Genomic DNA, 22,699 nt, shown 5'->3' with positions numbered 1-22,699 from the left:
TGGTTTCTCTCTGTAGCACTTTTGTTCTTGCCCTGTTCTTTTCCTCTATTGCTGACCTGCAATCTTCATCAAACCATTCCTGGGTTCTTCTGTTCCTTCTTAAGCCTGTTATTTACTCTGCAGCATCCGTAATGGCTTTTTCAAACCTGTTCCACCTTTCATCTCCTCCTACCGTGGTCTCTTCATTGCTCAACTTTCTGCTTAATGTTACTTGGTACTTTCTTTACTTCATCGGCGATGTTCAGTTTGTCTGTATTCCATTTCATCATCTTTCCTATTCTCTTGCTATTTGTTAGTGACAGTTTCTACCCGAAGACTGATTTTATCACAAAGTAGTTCAGGCGTTGTCCTCTATTTTTTGCCTCGAAAGTTTGCCTGAGGTCATAGTGTCAGACAACGGACCTCAGTTCACTTCAAACGAATTTTAAAGATTCTGTGAACGCAATGGCGTGCGGCATCTAACTAGTGCACTGTTCCATCCACAGTGAAACGGCGAAGTAGAACGTTTTGTCAGAACCTTCAAGCAGCAGATGGCCAAACTTCGCTCCGCACACACCAGGGATGAAGCATTGCAACTGTTTCTCGCCTCCTATCGTTCGCATCCACGAGATGGACCATCGTCGGCGGAATTGGTTCAGGGCCACCGCCATCGGACGCTGCTCCACCTGATCCACCCTCCTCAGCATCCGGCGCCGAAGGAAGGCAGCAAGTATCGCTTCGTGCCGCATGATATTGTCTTTTGCAGGGTTTTTAGCGGCAGCAGACGGTGGGAGCGAGGCGAGATCATTCGTCCACTTGGCGCATGCATGTATCTCATTTCAGGCCCAGACGGATTGCAGCGCCGACATCACAATCAATTTCTCCACCGCCATGATCCTTCTCTATCTCTTCTACCAGATCCACAGGTCTCGAGGACAGTGCGATCACAGCGGCCGCCGGAGGGTGTCATCACGACACCGTGGGATGACCCCATGGAGACGGAGCCTCCGCCTCCTCCACCTACCCTCGTCCTACCGATGGAGGAGGACCCGCCCACGCCGCAGTGGCCGACGCCTTCTACGTCTTGGTATGGGCCTCAGGAACTGGATTTTCTAAGCAGCATTTTATCTAAAGTTGACCTTCTTTACCTGACGTAAAGTCATACAAACTCAACTTTTTGAGATTTATTTTACCTTGCCAGTGTGAACGAAGCTCTCTCCAGATACACATATCACTTGTTTTATCTTTTACGTCCATCTAGTTACAATTTTATTCTTATTCTGCTCCCTGCATTCTGCTATGTTTTAAATGGGAGTACCGACCTCTTTACGGTTGATTATTTTTATCACAATCGGACAAAGAATGTTGGGTCATCCTCTGGTTAGCGTTTGAAATAAATTATAAAATAAATGTGCGTACGTAATTTTTGTTATATAGCCTCTTGTATAAATCAACGACATTAAGAAGGATCTGTATTCAGTTTACTCTTGTTTATATGCAGATGTATCCCTGAAGATGTGGCTCGAACGTCGCGAAACTAGCTGGATCATAAACAAAGATTTACCATACCTGTACAGCTGAAGCGGTCTTTTTCCTCATGAGACTAAATAACAATCACTGACATTAACTCTTCCCCGTCCTGCCTAGGCACGCCCCAAGGATCCAGCCTGTCACCACTACTTTACAACTACATACAAATGTTCTTAATTTAACCCCCTGCCTGGTACCTAACATCAGTACGCTGACGACATTACTTTAAATGCTGTCCATCTCACCACACATTCATCAGAGTAATTCTTCCTGTTTCATCTCAATAACTTCGTCTCTAGGTGTACTCTATGGTCCCTCCCCATCAAATCTGTAAATTCCAGGCAGTAATTACAGGAAAAGCCATACGAGTTATCTCTACCTAATAGTCCACCACCAACCTGAACGCCTTGAGCTGTTAAAAACTAACTTGCCCCTCTGATATCTCCCCCTTTTTTAGAAGGTCTTAAATTGCATTTATGGAAGGTATTAACAAAAATGATTAATTTCACCTGAAACCGTGTGCATGCCATGTTCCGGTTCCGATACATTGTCTCTAGTTTACCACAGTACTGATGAAAAGAGGCAAATGTTTGTTTTTACGTACCAATTATTTGAAATATAACTAATTTTTCTGGTACTTACCACGGACAACGTATTTCTTTGTGGTTTTCTTTATAGTTATAGCTCTGTCGTCTGCGATACATTCAAACTGTGTTTGGTTGCTGGAAAAAAGGTCGAAATAGGCTCTATGATTTGTACTGATAAAATATTAACACTTTTTTTAAAAGCGCAGAACTTGAGAAGTTCAACTAAATTGCATGTAGCCAAAAACTTTCATTGCGAACGAAAAACTTACTGAATTGTAAGTAGACGACTCCCCTTTCCAATAACTGACACTAGACTTCCTTCAACTACTTACACAGATCGACAAGAACAAAGATGCGGCAATTTTAGTACAAAGAGATGTGTATACAATCGGTATTTCTTAACTAAAGACTGTTGCATTTCATTAGTATCTGACGGAGAAAAACAGATCTGTATTAATTTATCTTTCAGAATAATTACAAAAACAGCAAGTATGATAGTAAATATAATTTGTAAATACTAATCACGTGAAATATGAATATAACTGTGAGATATATCAAAAATTCAAAAACAATATTTCTCATAGAATAATTAATCTTATGATATTTTCATGTTTTATTTCTGTTTGTAAAATGTATCATAATTTTAGTCGTCTTGTCAAAAATACAGTAAATGCAGAATTACGATTAGTCACTAATATTTATTAGATTCTCAAATACACAAAGAAAAAAAAGAGATCTCCTAATCAGTGCCACTACAATCTCCACTTACTAACATGGTCATCAATACACCAGCTGAAAATGCGGACTAAATCCCGCAACTATTACACTTTCTCACGAAGCTCTCATCCATCCTATCTCCATTTATGCAAACGTCGCGGGTCATGAACTCAGCCTCGCTTTCTGTATCCGTTTATCCTCCCCCAAGCACATCCTTTATCAGCTGATAAAATTCTCATCCGCAGTGCTATTCACCCTTCCAAACACTCATTCTATATCCTTCCTCATATCCTTTTCCACTCCAGTCTTGTTTGCTTCTAAATCTCTCACCTACAAAATTGTACCAACAGCCCACAGCACCACTATGTTTACAGTCTTTACAGATTTTGAAAGCCGTGTCAACCACCCCACCAATCTTAGGTCACCATTTTTATTTCTAGTAGTGTATAGTTTTACATGTATTTTGATTTTTAAATTATTCTCTTTCTCTTCTATTTCTTGTGCTTTTGACCGTCATCGGTGCTGCATAGTGCAGTTATTAACGGATGTGGCAAGGCTGATTTAAAATGTGGCCAAATGCCACCCCGTTACCTCCCGGGACAGAAGACGTGTACCCCAACTGTGAGAGAAAGTTTTATAAATGTTTGCAAATCGTGTAACTGAGGTAGGGCTTGGGTACCAGCCCGGTATTCACCTAGTGGGATGTGGGAAATCGCCTAAAAAGCGCATTCAGGCTGACCAGCACACTGACCACATTGTTGTTAATCAGCCGGGAGGGGATTCGATCTGGGGCCGGGGTACCTCCCTGTCGCGCAAGTGGCGCTTTAACACGCATTGCTTTATGAGCAGGTATACTGATTTTTTAAAACTTAAATGTTGACAAGTAACAAAATGGCCAGTGCCACCCTACACCCTACTGGGGATATATAAAATAAAAAATTTAGTGTCATCAGCGTGTACTTGAAGCAGTTCTATGGTGTTTGTATCCGTGAAGGTGCTTCTCGATTTATATTTCGCCTGATTTTCCTAATTGGGGGGGGGGGGGGATTTTATCGCCTTAATCTCGGACCCTGCACGTGATAGAAGCAATGACAGACATTACAGAAAAATGCCGAAGTGGAATTAAAATTCATTGAGACAGGATACCAAAGATAAGGATCGCTGATGGGAGTGATATTCTCTGAGAAAGTGAGGAAGAATTACAGCATCTGTTGAATGGGACGAACAGTCTAAAGAGTTCACAATATGGGCTGAGAGTAAGCCATATTACGAGGGCTATTCGGAAAGTAAGGAACGATAGGTTACGAAATGTAAACCACAGTGAAAATCAAAACTGTTTTATTTGTAACAGCTAGCTACAACTTCCAGGTACTTATCTCCATAGTCGCCAATCCGACTTAGACGTTTGTCGTAGCGTTGTACCAAATTTCAAATACCCTCGTTATAGAAGGCTGCTGCCAGTGTTTTTAGCCAATTCTGTACACTGAACTACAGCTCATTGTCTGTGCCAAAATGTTGTCTTCATAGCCAGCGGTTCATGTGAGCAAAGATGAAACTCAGAGAGACAATTACGGGCTATATTGTGGGTAATCAAACATTTCCAATTGAAAACGATGCAGGAGCATCTTCATTGCCCCTGCAGAATGCGGCTACGAATTGTCTTGAAGAAGAAAACGCACGACAGTTATGTAATGTTGAATGCATAGCTTCAGGCGAAATTTCTCATAAGGTCCTCGTACTTGGCGGGAGACACTATTGTTCTAGCTGTCTTTATGTGCTCCCTGTGTGCTCAGAACTAAAAAGAACGAAGTAATGCGATCGACAGACACACCTGTGCAAAATTTCATCGGATTTTCACTGTGGTTTCCATTTCGCGGCCGATCGTTTCTTACTTTCCGAATAACCCTCGTAAAACGGAATTAATGAGGAGTAGCACAAGTGAGTTTAGAGGCAAGCTTAACATAAAAGTTGAGGGTCGCGTGGTAGACGAAGTGCAGGAATTCTGCTATCTTGGAAGCAAGGACAATATAAGAAGCAATCTAGTGCATAGAAGAGAGAGTTCCTTGGTAAAAGAATACTACTAGCATCAAACGTAGTCGTCAATTTGAGGAAGAAATTTCTGAGAATGTACGCCTGAGCACAGCAGTGTTATAACATCCTCGATATATGTATTTTTGTACTTATAATGTGACGAGTGGAATATGAACGTGTGGAAAATTACGTAACTCAATAATATTCATTCAATTATGTAATTATTTCTTAAAAAGATGATAATTATGTAAAACAAAGACAATATTTGTCTCATATTCTTTGTTAATCTATGTAATTCTTTTCTTTTGTTTTGTACCCTTTTTCGTCTTCTTCTGATATACGTCGCCGACGCAAGACGCGAATCGATTTGAGGTCTGATTAATTATTTATTGAGCAAAGGAAAATCTTAATCAAAAAAGAAATCCTCTATCTTTTGTTGGCCGCCATCTTAACTTTTATCTCAGCGGCAAATTTAAATTGCTTGAAACTGCAAACAATATTCCCATGTGTAAGAAATAAATGTGCACCGGTGGTACTGAACTCTATTTATATATAAAAAAATATCGAATCAGACTGCATCTTGTAAGAACAGTGCTGATGGTATTTATTGTTGAACAAGATTTCATTGCTGATGTATGAGGCCAAAATTAAACTACGCACGAATCACGGAGAAAAATATTTCTGGTAGCATACGTCAGTGTTGTGTGCGGGTGGTATTCTGTGGTTCCTTTTCATGATCAATTTGCTAAGAATAATTAAATCCATCGAAGAGAAAAATTATAAAAGCTCTGATGAACGATCTGTAATTTTAGTGATATAAACACAACTTACAGTCAACATATTACACTATGTCAGGTGGAATTCTTGTGTAATTTGAACAAAATAATTATCCGAGAGAAGTTGTAGTATGAATATTGCATTATACATCTGTATAATATTGTCAGTATCATTTACAAAATCAAATCAAGGCAACTGCTAAATAACAGAGTGAATTCAAACCGCAGAATACCATAGAATATCATATCAACCATATTCATTGCATTTGTCCATGTTGATGATATGCAAAACCGCCACAGTGTGTGCGAGTGGATCATGGACTGCGGGAAACTGGAAAAGAAGGCAACTGAAGCGAGTGAGATGTGATGCTAACACCGCGTCACAAAATTTCGAAACACCGTAATTGTCTCCCATTCCGCCGCAGAAATGTGAAACTGGGTCAAAAGAGCCTACAAATATCCTTTGTAATGACGCAAAAGCCTGGCGGCCCGCGACCTTGACCTAGGACGTGACAACGCTTCAAACAGCAAGGTGTCGACACATGCGATGAAAAGGTCGCAGCGCAGAAGATCATGTTAGCGGTAAGGTGGGTTAATGATGTCACACTGGCACCAACTTTTACCCTGTTTCTGTGCAACGCCAGACTGGACGTGTCACACGGTGGGAAGATCGGCACAAGCCCTCTTATCCATCCTTTGTTTTGACGCCCCTGCGGTGGAGGATAGAACCGCAACACTCGCGGCACCTCCAGTGCGTGAAGGCAGGCAAACCGCATCTAAAGAATGTCGAATGGATTGCCTCACCCTCAGGCGCTAGAGCAACCTCGAGGTTGAATGTGCGTATGTCGAAGTCTCCGATAGGTACATCTCTAACGCGCTCAACAAAGGCGTGCGGTTGGCACCGTGGATGTTATCGAACTGGGGGAGGGGGCGGGCGTCTTAGGGGACCCCTTGCCGTTTTATTCGCGAACATGTTAATGTTGCACCCTCAGTGATCAGGCCACAGGAGGGCGCGAAATAGGAAAGTGAGAAAGCATAAAAACACTTTTACGCTTTGCATCGCATTCAAATTTCACCGAGTGGGTGTACAAGGCCCCTAGTGATTCCACCCTGTATACGGAGCGTAAATTGTAGTCACAGTACACTCCAAAGGGGTTGCAGCCCCACAAGGGCCTTCGAATAGCTATGAAACCTCCAGGCGTGGTAGAAGTGTCGGACGTTGTCAATGACGCCGTCCTGTTGGTAATGACACTGAGAACTGTTGTTCTCGAGCGCGGAATGTGTGGCGATCAATACCCCACTGAAGGGGTGGCTATATTGACGTCCTTTATGCCACCGCCTAAGGCTTTTTCCTGTCGATTCTGAGCAGCGGTGTGTCTGAAACGTTTTTATTGCCTCCCCCCCCCCCCATAAAAAGGCCGCGTGATTTTTAACGCTTAAGTGATGTGGTTCCATCGTTGGGGGTGTCAATAGAAGGGGTGAAATGTGGGTAATGGGAGGGCTGTGACGACCTTCTTATTGTGTGACACACGGCGGCGATGGGCAGAATTTTGTCAGAATTTGGTGCCAATGTGACGTCACTAACCCACCTTACAGCTCACATGAACTTCTGAGCTGTGACCTTTCCTTTCGCACGTATTGACACATTGGTGTTTGAGGCGTCTCCGAATCCATGAGTGATGTCGCAGGACGCCGCGCTTTTGCAAAACTAAGGAGCAAGGCTATAGACACGTTTGAGACAAATTTCAAACTTATACGTCACAATGGGCAACAGTTATGTGGTATCGAGAAAGTTATCCTTTAGCTTTGTTGCACAGTGTAGAAGGATGTAGAAAATAAGGTTGACTAATAACATCTACATTTACATGGATACCCTGAAAATCTCATTTAAGTGCCTGGCAGAGGGTTCATGGAACCACCTTCACAATAATTATCTATTATTCCAATCCTGTGCAGCGCGCGGGAAAACCGAACACCTACACCATTCCGTGCATGCTCTGATTTGCCACACTTTATTATGGTGATGGTTTCTTCCTATGTAGATCGACGTCAACAAAATATTTTCGCATTCGGAGGAGAAAATTGGTGACTGAAATTTCGTGAGAAGATTCTGCAGCAACGAAAAACGCCTTTGTTTTAATGATGCCCACCCCAAATCCTGTACCATTTCAGTGACACTCTCTCCCCTGTTTCGCGATAATAATAAACGGGATGCCCTTCTTTGAACTTTCTCGATGTATTCCGTCAGTCCTCTCTGGTAAGGCTCCCACACAAATAAGGGTATAAGAAATGAGGAGGTTCTCTGAGGAATCGACGAGGAAAGGACGGGACAGAGTGACAGGACATGTGATAAGACGTCGAGTAATAGCTGCCATCAACAAGAGCATCGCTAGGCTGGGGCCCGTGAAGTTGACTGTTCTTGGTACCCGAAGGAAAAAAATTTAAATAGAGAAAGATTAGTAAAACAGATCAAAAACTGATTCAAATGGCTCTGAGCACCTAGGGACTTAACATCTGAGGTCCTCAGTCAGGTAGACATAGAACTACTTAAACCTAACTAACCTAAGGACAGCACATACATCCACGCCTGAGGCAGGATTCTAACCTGCGACCGTAGGAGCAGCGCGGTTCCGGACTGAAGTGACTACTCGGCCACAACGGCCGGCTTAAAACAGATCACTCGAGCCAGCGCCTGTTGCCGAAATACAGACGTTAGCTGGCAACCGTAAGCTCAGCATTTAACGCCGCGCAGTGGCTCTGCAACTACAACTGGGACGCTGAGGAAATACCGACCATTTCGAGACATTTCGACGGCGCTTGGAGGGCCGCGCATGTGACCTCAAGCGCAGCAAGTCCTGTCCAGGTACCGGTAAGGCATGTTGAGCGGCCAGGGTGGGATGTCGACACAACCGGGCGTCGAATCGGCGTCCGCTATGTGTCGGCTGCCGCCGTTAGGACGCCCCTGTTTTTCTCCCGCAGGCTGCAACTGGTAAGGCTGAGTCGGCCGAAATGATGTCCTCCAAGTCAGCGAGACGCTTGTCGCAAGCCAGTGATCGACATTAGCTTCATCTAGGCGGGACGTGGCTGTAGCTGCTGTTGTTTGTTGGAGTAATAAACAGTTTACATGTGCGCCATATGTCTTGCTACAGCCACTTTCACCTTCGACAGATGCCCCATAGCCGTTGTGTAATGGGACATCCTCCTCTAGCATTACCTTTCCTCGACAGTAGTTCTCGATAACAGCATTATTTTTCGAATTCTCGACAGGTCAATATTATCTCAGTTGCTTTCCTCAAAACTTTCGTATAATTTTATACACAGTATGTAATATTTAAAGCTAAAATTTATGAAAAGGAAGATGGATAGAGGTATAGACGGGGAATGTCAGAAAGAGGGGAGAGTAGAAGATGGAAGAGAGAGGAAAAATTTTAGTACATCCATAGTTGAAATGGAGGACAGTGGGACGTCAGCTGGTATAAATTTACACTACTGGCCATTAAAACTGCTACACCAAGAAGAAATGCAGGTGATAAACGGGTATTCAATGGACAAATATATTATATTAGAACTGACATGTGATTACATTTTCACGCAATTTGGGTGAATAGATCCTAAGAAATCAGTACCCAGAACAACCACATCTGGCCGTACTAACGGCCTCGATACGACTGGCCATTGAGTCAAACAGAGCTTGGATGGCGTGTACACGTACAGCTGCCCATGAAGCTTCAACACGATACCACAGTTCATCAAGAGTAGTCACTGGCGTATTGTGACGAACCAGTTGCTCGGCCACCATTGAACAGACGTTTTCAATTGGTGAGAGATCTGGAGAATGTGCTGGCCAGGTCAGCAGTCGTACGTTTTCTGTATCCAGAAATGCCCGTACAGGACCTGCAACATGCGGTCGTGCATTATCCTGCTGAAATATAAGGTATCGCAGGAATCGAATGAAGGGTAGAGCCATGGGTCGTAACACATCTGAAATGTAACGTCGACTGTTCAAAGTGCCGTCAATGAGGTACCGAGACGTGTAACCAATGGCACCCCATACCATCACGCCGGGTGATACGCCAGTATGGCGATGACGAATACACGCTTCCAATGTGCGTCACCGCGATGTCGCCAAACAGATGCGACCATCATCATGCTGTAAACAGAAGCTGGATTCATCCGAAAAAATGACGTTTTGCCATTCGTGCACCCAGGTTCGTCGTTGAGTACACTATCGCAGGCGCTCCTGTCTGTGATGCAGCGTCAAGTGTAACCGCCGCCATGGTCTCCGAGCTGATAGTCCATGGTGCTGCAAACGTAGTCGAACTGTTCGTGCAGATGGTTGTTGTCTTGCAAACGTCCCCATCTGTTGACTCAGGCATCGAGACGTGGCTGCACGATCCGTTTCAGCCATGCGAATAAGATGCCTGTTATCTCGACTGCTTGTGATACGAGGCCGTTGGGATCCAGCACGGCTAACAGTCTTTGGATCTCGACCAACGCGAGCAGCAATGTCGCGGTACGATAAACCGCAATCGTGATAGGCTACAATCCGACCTTTATCAAAGTCGGAAACGTGATGGTACGCATTTTTCCTCCTTACACAAGGCATCACAACAACGTTTCAGCAGGGAACGCTGTTTGTGTATGAGAAATCGGTTGGAAAATTACCTCATGTCAGCACGTTGTAGGTGTCGCCACCGGCGCCAACCCTGTGTGAATGCTCTGAAAAGCTAATGATTTGCATATCACAGCATCTTCTTCCTGTCGGTTAAATTTCGCGTCTGTAGCACGTCATCTTCGTGGTGTAGCAATTTTAATGGCCAGTAGTGTAATTTCTATTATTAATTACGCAATCCTGTACTGTTTAATACGGTTATTTGATACGGTTTGGTTCACTTATCAAATAATAATCGAAATTAATAACGTAACAGAAACTAGTAGAAATTCGTTTGTTAAGAAAAAGTGTAAACCCTGTGGAACATTGTTATTTCCGCAGAGTGTGGGAGTCGTAAGCTTGCCTCTGATGTCATCGGACGTATTTTTGTGCGAACAATGTAATGTAGGTTTTTCTAATGTGAGATATCAATATATTGTATGAAATACTAAAATGTGAAAAAAATATATCCACGTAAAAGGAAATGGTGCAACAACACTCTTCAAATTCATTAATTGAAACCTGATGTGAGATTTTCAGCTTCAAGAATCAGGCCCCTAGATCAGAAGAGCTGGAGCCATTTCAACATGACAAGGTAAGTAAACTTCAAACTTTGTTGTAGTCTTCGCTCCTCTCAAATCTTCAGGAAAGACTTCGCTTATTAGTTACTTGAACTGGACACTGTTTGATGTTGATAGTAGATGCAAAAAGCATGGACAGTTGCCAACCCATCGAAGGCACAGACGAAACGGAATCATAGCTTGGAGACTGTGCCAAAATCACTCAATGTTCCGCGCTTGCATTCAAGTTTGCAAACCGCTTCGTGATGATCGGCGATTAATCTCAGGGACGCCGTAGCAAGTTGCAAATGAATAAATGGCAGAATACTAATTGTATTCGGCTATGCTGTCTCCAAGCCACTATCATTTAAGCTCGTATTGGTTTCTGGGTGTAACAATAAAGTATTAAAACATGTCATGTATCATATATCTATTAGGAGAACTGTTAAAATGAGAAATGATGAGACTGAACTAATTAAATTAATTGCAAATGGTTGTAAACCTAGCACCTGACACTTACACCACATTTGTCTGCACAGAAAGGATTAACGAATGGTACGCAAAGAACGCAATTATAATGTGTCCCATAAGTATGAAGGCTAACAGACAAGAGAGAGCAGGAACGTATTAGAATCATCGCAGTCAGCCACAGTATGATTGCTGCTTTATCTTTGAAATATTATTTATGAAATAATAATTACAATTCACAAAATTAATTTACGTAAGTCATTTACATTTGAAGTCACTTACAGCAAATAAATAGAAAAGTACACATTTTTGTGCTTTCATTCATTTTCCGACGTTAAATTTACATGAAATTACGTTGGTCTGTCCAGGTAATGCTTCAAGGCCAACACAATCCTGTCCTCTACACCCTGTAGTAAAATAATCTGAGCTGGTTTTGGAAATCTTTTCGAAGTAAATAAATGTGAATCATTTAGTCAGCTTTAGCTAACAGATGACGGACGTTGTGTTCAGCAGGTCTATGTACTCGTAAACGACAGCTTACGTAATATGTGGAGTTAAGGATCACAGAAATGTTACTGAGTAATGGAAATAAGTACAAGGCAGGATTCCTACGAAACTAATACACAATGAAGCATACATACATCGAATTTACTACGGAAGTAGAAGATACTTATAAGACATAAACAATCATGACGCAATTACCTAGTTTCTTTCATAATACAAAATGTGGCGCTTATATTTCCCGTATGGAAATTGGTATAAAGGCACTCACTGTTCTCTTGTGCTATTAAAATGTTAGTACTTTGTCCAACCTCTTCCTTATTCCATTAGAAACTCTCTTCGGCATTGATTTTGTTAGAGTTCGTAGTTCTTGCAGCGAATTTCTCGTCTGCTCTTCTCGTATCGCTCTTTTCGGCTGACATACGGCCTCCACTGCGATAAACATGCCTTACAAATATTAGTTGAGCGTCCCACAAACCAAACCTCATCATCATCTTGCAAGTATTCGCCAAAGATTTTCCGCGTGCTCCAAAACTAGGCTACCTGCATGCCAAGGCAAGACTTCGAAATATTTATCTACAAACCTCTGTTTTGTTGTGCAGAAACATGTATAGATGCATTATCTTATTGAAACATTAGACTTAGGTCCTCATATATTCTAATTAATTCTGTCTCTAGCATATCAGTGTACACATTAGAATTCATTCCAGTGTTCACCCAAGGAATACGTGATCTAACTTTAGCGCAGGATGCTGCCCAAAACTCTTCCACCATCAAAATTTCTGCTCATTCTTACCTGCTATTCTTTTCTCATATCATGCCAGTCACATCGAAATTTATCTCGACCACCTTAAACTTCTTGTCACCAATAAAGATTACTTTACCTCATTCTGAAGTCCATGGCATATGTTTTTCAGAAACTTCATTCTAACCTGGTATTAGAGCATGTATCTGCAGTCGTTTCCTGGATACAAGACGTTTTCATTTGATAAAATTTGTCGTACACGTCTGGCAGTTACTGGCAACCGTAAATCTGCAACAAACTGAGAAGAATAACATTTTGTGGCTCTTGCTTTGCTCAAAAGTAAAAAATCGTTCAAATGGCTCTAAGCACTATGGGACTTAACATCCGAGGTTATCAGTCCCCTAGAACTACTTAAACCTAACTTACCTAATAACATCACACACATCCATGCCCGAGGCAGGATTCGAACCTGCGACAGTAGCAGCGGCGTGGTTCCGGACGGAATAGCCTAGAACCACTCGGTTTCGACGCCTGAGAAATTTTTTTTTTTTTTTTGCTTTGCTCGTATTTTCCGCTCTGACCATGTCGTGAGCCGAACCTAGTGAAATTATAAATCACTGTACTTGAACAGTTCAATTTTTGGCGATTTGACGATGACAGAGTCCCATTTCCCTATAAGTACCGATTTTTGCTTTTTAATAACACGATAACTGTTTTCCGTGTGGCTATGTCGCAATGGTGATTTATGTACACAGTACGCATTGCCACTAATGGTGTCTATTTCCTATCAGCAGGAAAGGCACGAACACACACACTAACACCACACGCAGCGTACTGCCTGTATACTGAATTTCACACTCTACCACCTGAATCGTTGACGTATTGTTAATACTGTACTACTGGTATCAAATGCGATACCATTAGACTGCATCTGTCAGTATACTGCACCTCATACTATTGCGTATACACTCTGCACAACCAATCCAACCTACAATGTTATTTTTTCTACAAATATTCATATGCCTTTACACTGGTTTCCACTACTGTATGTACTTGATTTTGAAATGATTTACACTTATTAATGCGTTCAGTGAAGATACTCGCTGCAGACAATGTTGAAAGCTACTGTTGCTAACGACTGGAAATAAAGGAATACCAGTCCAATCTCATACACAACCTTTCGACTTTTGTCGAAATAGCGACCCAACCACGTGTCTTCTTCAGAGTGATCGATTGATACCAGTTGTGTCAGGTCAGGGGGCAGCCAATGGCGTAAGAGGTCAAGTACCAATGACACTCGCCGCTACAAATTACTTGGGGCCTATCATGGAAATGAAATATAGCATTAAACAATACAGTGTCAACCCTATTACGCACACTGTCGTTTGATGGCCGGACGAATGAATATATTAGATTCCAGCGACCTCTACCGATTCGGTACAAGGGAGACTATAAGCCAAGGAAATGTTCTGTGACTGAGGATAGCAACTGCACATGTACAAAGACGAAAGCTGACTCACCTTTGTCAATAATACGTAAACACAAACAACAGTTTCAAATCGCATTTTATTCCGTTTATAAGACACTTATGATTTATAAAGCAAATTAGCTTTTCGACAAAAATACAGCTTATTATTTGAAGTTGGTCTAGAAAATCTTATAAAAACATGTCTGATGCCATATGGACGGAAAACGTGTCGCTCAAGACTTGTCGAACAACCTCTGTGTGAACGAATACAGACATCATTTGACTGGAAAACTTCGATAACAGAATGTATAATCAGTAGTATTCCGATTTTCCTGTGATTACAAGATTTATAAAATTCGTGATTCTCCAAGACAAACTCTCTCAGTCTGCATGACTAGTTCGCCCAACCAAATCACCCTGAATTTAACTGGAGCGCCAAAGTTCGCCGTGTTCGCTGACCGTACATACTTGTGAGAATTTCTGTTAAGCGCCCACAGGAAGGTACAATCCATTTGACGCCTGCGGTTTGGGTATAACGGACTGGCGTGTGGTTTACCTTGTGACTGCTGCGTGCTCCCCTATATTGCTAAGAAATGCGTCACGTCGCGAGATGTTGTTTACTCTAGCAGGATATACGGAAAACAATCGGCACACAATTAAGGAGATAGCGATAGTAGCAGGGACGTAACCTAATGCACCCCGAGGATAAGGAGCCAATACAACCTTTCTTCACGAACGAGCGGTTCTAGGCGCTTCAGTCTGGAACTGCGCGAGCGCTACTGTCGCAGGTTCGAATCCTGCCTCGGGCATGGATGTGTGTGATGTCCTTAGGTTAGTTAGGTTTAAGTAGTTCTAAGTTCTAGGGGACTGATGACCTCAGAAGTTAAGTCCCATAGTGCTCAGTGCCATTTCAACCAACCTTTTTTCATATTTGCCCCCCTGCGCCGAAGATGTGGTTCATCTGTAAAGGAGACCGCTTATAAAACACTAATGCCGCCTATTCGTGAGTACTGCTCGAGCGTTTGAGAACCCTATCAGGTCGGACTGAGGGAGGACATAGAAGCTGCTAGATTTGTTACTGGTTGGTTTGATCATCACGCGAGTGTTACGGAAATGCTTCAGGAACTCGGGTGGGAGTGTCTAGAGGAAAGGAGGTGTTCTTTTCGCGAATCGCTACTGAGGAAATTTAGAGAACCAGCATTTGAGGCTGACTGCAGTACAATTTTACTGCCGCCAACTTACATTTCGCGGAAAGACCACAAAGATGAGATAAGAGAGATTAGGGCTCGTACAGAGGCATGCAGGCAGTCATTTTTCCCTCGTTCTGTTTGGGACTGGAACGGGGAGAGAAGATGGTAGTTGTGGTAGGAGGTACCCTCCGCACGCACCGTATGGTGGATTGTGGAGTGTGTATGTGGATGTAGACGTAGAAGATCTTAAAAATGAAGTACATATGTTATTCAGTAACTATACTTATGACACTTCTAATCCTAGCACAGTTAACATCGATAACACCTGTATTTAAATCCGTACTGATGTATCCAACAGCTCCTACAGCTGTTGCAAGTTCCACGTTAAAAATACGTTTCAAACAAATACTAAAGTTACACAAAGAGACATCGCCTTACGAGGAAGATGGCGAGAATTGTCAGTTTTCTCTGGCTGGAGAGAGTGTGTCGCAAAAATGTTCAAAAATCTTAACTATGAGAACTCGAATCGATACTATATACATCCATCAAACTCCAAGATCCACCTGTGAGAGACGATGAACATTCTTCAGCCCCTACGTATTTATTCCGTATAGACTGTGCAGATAAAATTACGAAAATAACAATTAGCACACTAGCACAATGTATTAATTCTCCACACGCTCCAACCGCGATTGTAACAGGAACATACTAAAATGTGTGATCATGTATGATTCAGTAAAAAGTGCCCTCTGCCACGTTGTTTACAGTGATTCTCTGAGTACAGATAAACCTCTGGATTTATAAGCCTACGACAAATGGCAAGAGCACGAAAATTTGATTTTTATGAAATATTGCGCACAAAAGAATGAGGATAAACGCTTTTAAGTAAGACAAGAATTTAGGTCACTAAGACCCCCGCATTTCATTAGCAGTTTACATTTCTACATGAGTATTCAAATTTGCGTATCTCTTCGAAATTATCTATTCGTTTGTTTTGTTTTGTAGTACAATATTATACAGTGTAACAAAAATGTATTCCATTCCTTTCTGGCGAGCTGACACAGCAACCGTTTTGAATTATTTCAAAGTGAAAAACATTCTGGGTTGCAAAGTTATTTAATTTCAGTTAGTTTCTATGACTTCGCAACAAAGACTTTTTTCACGTTTTCAAAAATTATTGTTTTTTTTTAAAATTAGTTCTTTTTCTTTTTATTTTCAACATAAGAAGGTTGTCTGAATAGCGAAATAAATGATCTCAGAAGAAACAGTTTAGTTTTAGTTTCGTATTCAATTAAAATTTACGTAGAGTGCAGTATGTGTTATGTGTATTGATGCAGGGATGAATACAGGGACAAACAGCTGTTTCGCGTACGCCTAGTTCCGTCGGACCAAATTGAAGAGTAGATTAGCAGATTTCCATGGTCACAGAACGTGTCGGTACATGAAATTACAACAAAAAAGTTATAAATAGGTTTTTCTCTTTATGTCATGATTTGCCTGAAGTGGGAGGAGAATGGCTGGGGTATTGCTGTAACGTAGGGTGGAACGGGGGGGGGGGGGGGGGGGGAGGGGGGACTGGAATGGCAGCTGGCTATCAGAGACGATGTGTGGGCGACTTATTGTTGAGATGGGAATGGAGTGAACTGGGGGGGGGGGGGGGGTAGGCATGCAGGAGGGATATAGCACCACATTTATGCGGTTACGCTCCTGCCACCACGGTACTAGACGGAGGTGCGGAGGTTATAAGCTGCTGGGAAAGACAGAGACTGGAATGCATCCAAAAAGTGATTGAGGTATAAAACGGATTTAAAAGTTATTCTCGGATGAAGTGATGGCCATAGAAGAGCAAATCGTGTCGGACTGCGTCAGACCAGACATAAGACTGATGACGAAGAAGAAACAAAGGCTCAAGCAACACGATCCGTCGTTTTCTCGGTGACATTATGTCATCTAGTAGGCACAGTCCGTGACAGATCTCTGTGGGACGGCGGCAGAATACCCAACCCCTGATGCTGTTGATGGCCTTGAAGTTAGGTCTCTGCGGCTCGCTTAGTACATGGAGAAGTGCTGCCAATCACTTTGTAGCTCGCGTAGTACACAGAAAAGTGGTGCCAACCACTTTGTAGTGTGTGCAGTATACAGAGGAGTGCTGCCAACCACTTTTGAGCTCACTTAGAACACGGAGAAGTGCTGCCATCCACTTTGTAGCTCGCGTAGTACACAGAAAAGTAGTGCGAACCACTTTGTAGCGCGTGCAGTAAACGGAGGAGTGTTGCTAACCGCTTTGTAGCTCGCATAATACATGGAGAAGTGCTGCCAACCACTTTGTAGCTCGCGTAGTACACATAAAATTGGTGACAACCACTTTGTAGCGTGTGCAGTACACGGAGTGCTGCCAACCACTTTGTAGCTTGCGTAATACATGGAGAAGTGCTGCCAACCACTTTGTAGCTCGCGTAGTACACATAAAAGTGGTGACAACCACTTTGTAGCGCGTGCAGTTCATGGAGGAGTGCTGCCAACCACTTTGCAGCTCGTGCAGTACACGGAGAAGTGCTGCCAACAACTTTGCAGCTCGCATAGTACACAGAAAAGTGGTGCCAACCACTTTGTATGTGTGCAGTACACAGAGGAGTGCTGCCAACCACTTTGGAGCTCACTTAGTACACGGAGAAGTGCTGCCATCCACTTTGTGGCTGGTGTAGTATACAGAAAAGTGGTGCGAACCACTTTGTAGCGCGTGCAGTACATGGAGAAGTGCTGCCAACCACTTTGTAACTCATGTAGTACACGGAGAAGTGCTGCCAACCACTTTGTAGCTGGTGTAGTACACAGAAAAGTGGTGCCAACTACTTTGTAGTGTGTGCAGTACATGGAGAAGTGCTGCCAACCACTTTGCATCTCGTGCAGTACATGGAGGAGTGCTGGCAACCACTTTGTAGCTCGTGCAGTACACAGTGGAGTGCTGCCAACAACTTTGTAGCTCGTGCAGTACACAGAAAAATGGTGTCAACCACTTTGTAGCACGTGCAAAGACACAGGCTGACACTGAATGTGCGAGGGATCCATTTCTTGGTCTCGGAGGCGGGCGCGGATGTGAAGGGGTTCAGGGTTCTTATTGCTCAATATGGCGATCGTCCCTTGTTGTGGTCACACGTGGTCGGCTGCAGAGCTGCCGATGAGCATGCCTGTCCTCATGCTCGCTTGCAGTCCAACACTGGGTCACTGTCAATCCCGAGCGACCTACAAACCTGAACGGGCCATTTGACCAGTTAGCCCATTGGAGACCCACAATCCAGGTCCCTCACAAACTCAGTCTGGTGCTGACAACGCTGTTTCACACATACCTGGCATCACCGTCTCCTTCACAGTGATTGCTCAACATCTAGCACTGTTGACGATTCTTGTCTGCCCTACTACGTCTCGTAACCACGCTAAACAGGAAACTGTACTAAACACAAACACTAATGCAATCTGGCAGCTGTTGTACCTGTCACAAGCGATTTCTATTAGCAGGCTGACCGTTCTTCTGTTAAATGCTGATTGGTTGCAAATATGCATCTTGAAACAAGTCAGCAACAAAAATTCTTACTTCTGCACGAATTTTAGACCGAAAAATGATACATTAACGCTACCTGCCAACAATTTTTAGAAGAATAAAACAAGAGGAGGATGGTTGCAGCTTACTTTGTGTAAGGTAATAACAGTTGGCATGAATGAACATCTGAATGGATTCTGTGCTTCCACTAATTTGTGATAAACTCATACTATGACCTGAAAATTTGTAAGTAATTCAGCTTGTAAAAAGTAACGTGCAACGAGCTAGCTGGGGGAAATTACCTCCTGAGGGGTAAAAACTAAACGATTCACGAATCTAAATAACTTTCAAAAGGTCATTACTATTATCATACTTCAGTAAGACTCTAATACTGATTATGTAAGTTATCAATAATTACTTTTTCTCAATTAGTAGCATTAATGCGATGGAGGTTACAGTCCCTCACACAGTCCACCCACTACGCACATATGTTGTGGTTTGTCCCGTATATCGCTGATGATAAAAGTAGGACGTATAAGTAACAAATCATAAATATTTCAAGAAAATGTCTTTGTTTCATTACTCGCATCGAAACAGACAAATGAATTAATTGACAGCAGGACAAAGCAGTAACTAGATCAGGGCTACTAGAGTGCTGTACAAATTATTATTATTATTATTATTATTATTATTATTATCGTCATCATTACTGCTACTATTAATGGCTGTGGTCAGACACAAAGCATTGACAGCCTGTAGTCTTCCAATTTCTGCTGGTTTAGAAGTAAGGAGTGCAGCAGTCAAGTGATTTACGAACAAGAAGTAAAGAGCACATATTTTATGTTGGTTCATTTTAAATGCGGTTGCAGTGTGCAGGTCAAAGGTCAAGCAACTACCGCAGTGGAAAGGAGTAATGCAGGGGAAGTATGTTTCGCAACAAGGTGCTACCCTCACTGTGGATAGTAAGCTTTCTTGTTTGAGAAGGAGTTGTATCACTTGGGATGCAACACGAATTCCTTCCTCATTCATTCTAACACACACACACACACACACACACACACACACAAACAAACAAACAGAAAATGATTCATCTTCCTTAATTTTAAAAATAAAAGTGTTCCAAGAAAATTCCTTCATTCTATAGTTCAGTTAGGTGCTAAAGTTGGTGATAATGTGGGGGAAAGGGGGGGGGGGGGCAACAGACGGTAGGGTTGGGGGACGGGGGTTGGGGGTTCTAGCTAATGTCTAACTGCACCCAGGAATAATGGTCTAAGAAAGGTTGGTAACCACTGGTCTGTTTAAACCGCAAGTTCCCAGCTGAACACGTGCGGCGCTCGCCCCGCCTGTCTGGCGTTACATCTCACCAAAGGGTTTCACCTACATTCTGAGTGCGCCCAATACGGCGATACTTTCAGAGCTCGACTGCTCAGGACAGCAAGATCTTCGCAGAGTGTCTGTGACTTGAAAAAAAGTGGAAGAGAAATTATTTATGACAGTTGCGACTGAGACACAACTTTCAAACTCTAATTTTTTATATACCATCAGATAAAGTGCATCTGTACGAAGTTAGATCGACATCCAACGATATATTCTGGGTGATTCACGTTTTTCTTAGCCAGTATATGCACGAGTGACAAATTACATCCAGAAAATTCAAGTAAGCGCCGTTCGATTTGTCGGGAAGTAGGCAAGGACATAATAAAGCAGTTTTGACGCCAAGTCATGAAAACAGGTTTTTTCTTTGAGGCGAAATCTTTTCGTGGCGTTTCGGTTGACAGCTTCCTTCTCGGAAAAAAAGAATTGTTGTCTCCACTTACTCTTTATTTGTGGTAGTGTGTATCTTACACGCTTCTTGGTTTCTGCAAGTGTTATTTTGCTTCCAAGGATCGGAATTTATTCAGGATCCACAATTTTGGTACTACGCTTATTACTAATCTCATACATGCTACTCTAATTACTTTCGTCCTTCTATAGTTTACTCTCAGCTCATTTTTTGCGTTAATTAGACCATTCATTCTATTCAACTAGTCTTTTAATCCTCCCTATCTTTCACAAAGGATAGCAACGTTATCAGCGAATCTTAATACTAATCCTATTCCTGAACCGTCTTTTTCGTTTCACCCACTGCTTCTTCGATGTACGTACTGAACTATAGCTAAATCTTACCTTCTTTATTAAGCCCTCTCTGGTGCCTTTAACTCACCTAAATCCAAACTGGTACTCATCTAACAGATTCTCTCTTTCCACTCTTCTGTATGTTACTCCTGTCAGTGAATTGGAACTCTTGACTGTTAAGCTGGTTGTGTGAGAGTTCACGCATTTATTCACCTCAAATGTGTTATGGACTGTGTGGAAAATATTCTTCGCTACGTCCAATAGCATGTGTACAGTTTTATGTATTTTACACCATAGCCTGAATAACTATTTGGTTACCGTTTTCTCCTACGATTTTAGAAATTCTGTAGGTATGTTATTCATCCCTTCCGTTTTATTACCTTACAAATGTTCCAAAGCTCTGTCAGACTCTTACTCAAATAATGGAACCTGCATGTCTTACAAATGGACTGCCGTATCTTCTTCTACCACATCGGCAGACAGTTCCACTGCCTCAGGGAAGCCTTCATTGTACTCTTTCCACCTATCCGCTTTGTCGGGCGGCTGGGGGTTGTTTGGGGAAGGAGACCAGACAGCGAGGTTATCGGTGTCATCGGATTACGGAAAGGACAGGGAAGGAAGTCGGCCGTGCCCTCTCAGACGAACCATCCCAGCATTTGCCTGGAGCGATTTAGGGAAATCGCGGAAAACCTAAATCAGCATGGCCGGACGCGGGATTGAACCGTCGTCCTCCCGAATGCTAGTCCAGTATGATAGCCACTGCGCCATCTCGCTCGGTTCCGCTCTGTCCACTGAGTTTAACATTGGAATTCAGTTTGCGCACTTAATGTTGATGCATTTTTTCTGTGTGACGGTTAGAAACCTTTCAAAAGCCAATAAAAATTAAAACAGATCGCTCTTCAATACTATCATAATGAGAAAATTCAATTCTATGTGATGAATATGTTCTTCAGACAATCGTTTCATGTTCAATTTCTTTATATTTTTCCACAAGACATTTCGATTTACCTCCCTTGCTTGATGTGACTTCACGTGATTCTTAAATGAATTACATTTTTGTGGACCATATTTTTTCTGTAAATTTTCGTACTTCTCCGATTCGTAGATCAACTCAGTTGTTTCACCTACTACCCAATGTTTCTTCGCTGTTGCCATCCTGTATCTACACTACTGGCCATTAAAATTGCTACACCACGAAGATGACTTGCTACAGACGCGAAATTTAACCGACACAAAGAAGATGCTGTAATATGAAAATGATTAGCTTTTCGAAGCATTCACACAGGGTTGGCGCCGGTGGCGACAACTACATCGTGTTGACATGAGGAAAGTTTCCAACCGATTTCTCATACACAAACAGCAGTTCACCGGCGTTGCCTGATGAAACGTTGTTGTGATGCCTCGTGTAAGGAGGAGAAATGCGTACCATCACGTTCCCAACTTTGATAAAGGTCGATTGCGGTTTATCGTATTGCGACATTGCTGCTCGCGTTGGTCGAGATCCAATGACTGTTAGCAGAATATGGAATCGGTGGATTCAGGAGAGTAATACGGAACGCCGTGCTGGATCCCAACGGCCTCGTATCACTAGCAGTCGAGATGACAGGTATCTTATCCGCATGGCTGTCACGAATCGTGCAGCCACGTCTCGATCCCTGAGTCGACAGATAGGGACGTTTGCAAGACACCAACCATCTACACGAACAGTTCGACGACGTTTGCAGCAGCGGAGACGATGGCTGCGGTTGCCCTTGACGCTGCATCACAGATAGGAGCGCCTGCGATGGTGTACTCAACGACGAACCTGGGTGCACGAATGGCAAAACGTCATTTTTCGGATGAA

Source organism: Schistocerca serialis, chromosome 9 (genome assembly GCF_023864345.2).
Source record: "Schistocerca serialis cubense isolate TAMUIC-IGC-003099 chromosome 9, iqSchSeri2.2, whole genome shotgun sequence".
Lineage (NCBI taxonomy): Eukaryota > Metazoa > Arthropoda > Insecta > Orthoptera > Acrididae > Schistocerca > Schistocerca serialis.
This window is presented reverse-complemented; position numbering follows the sequence as displayed.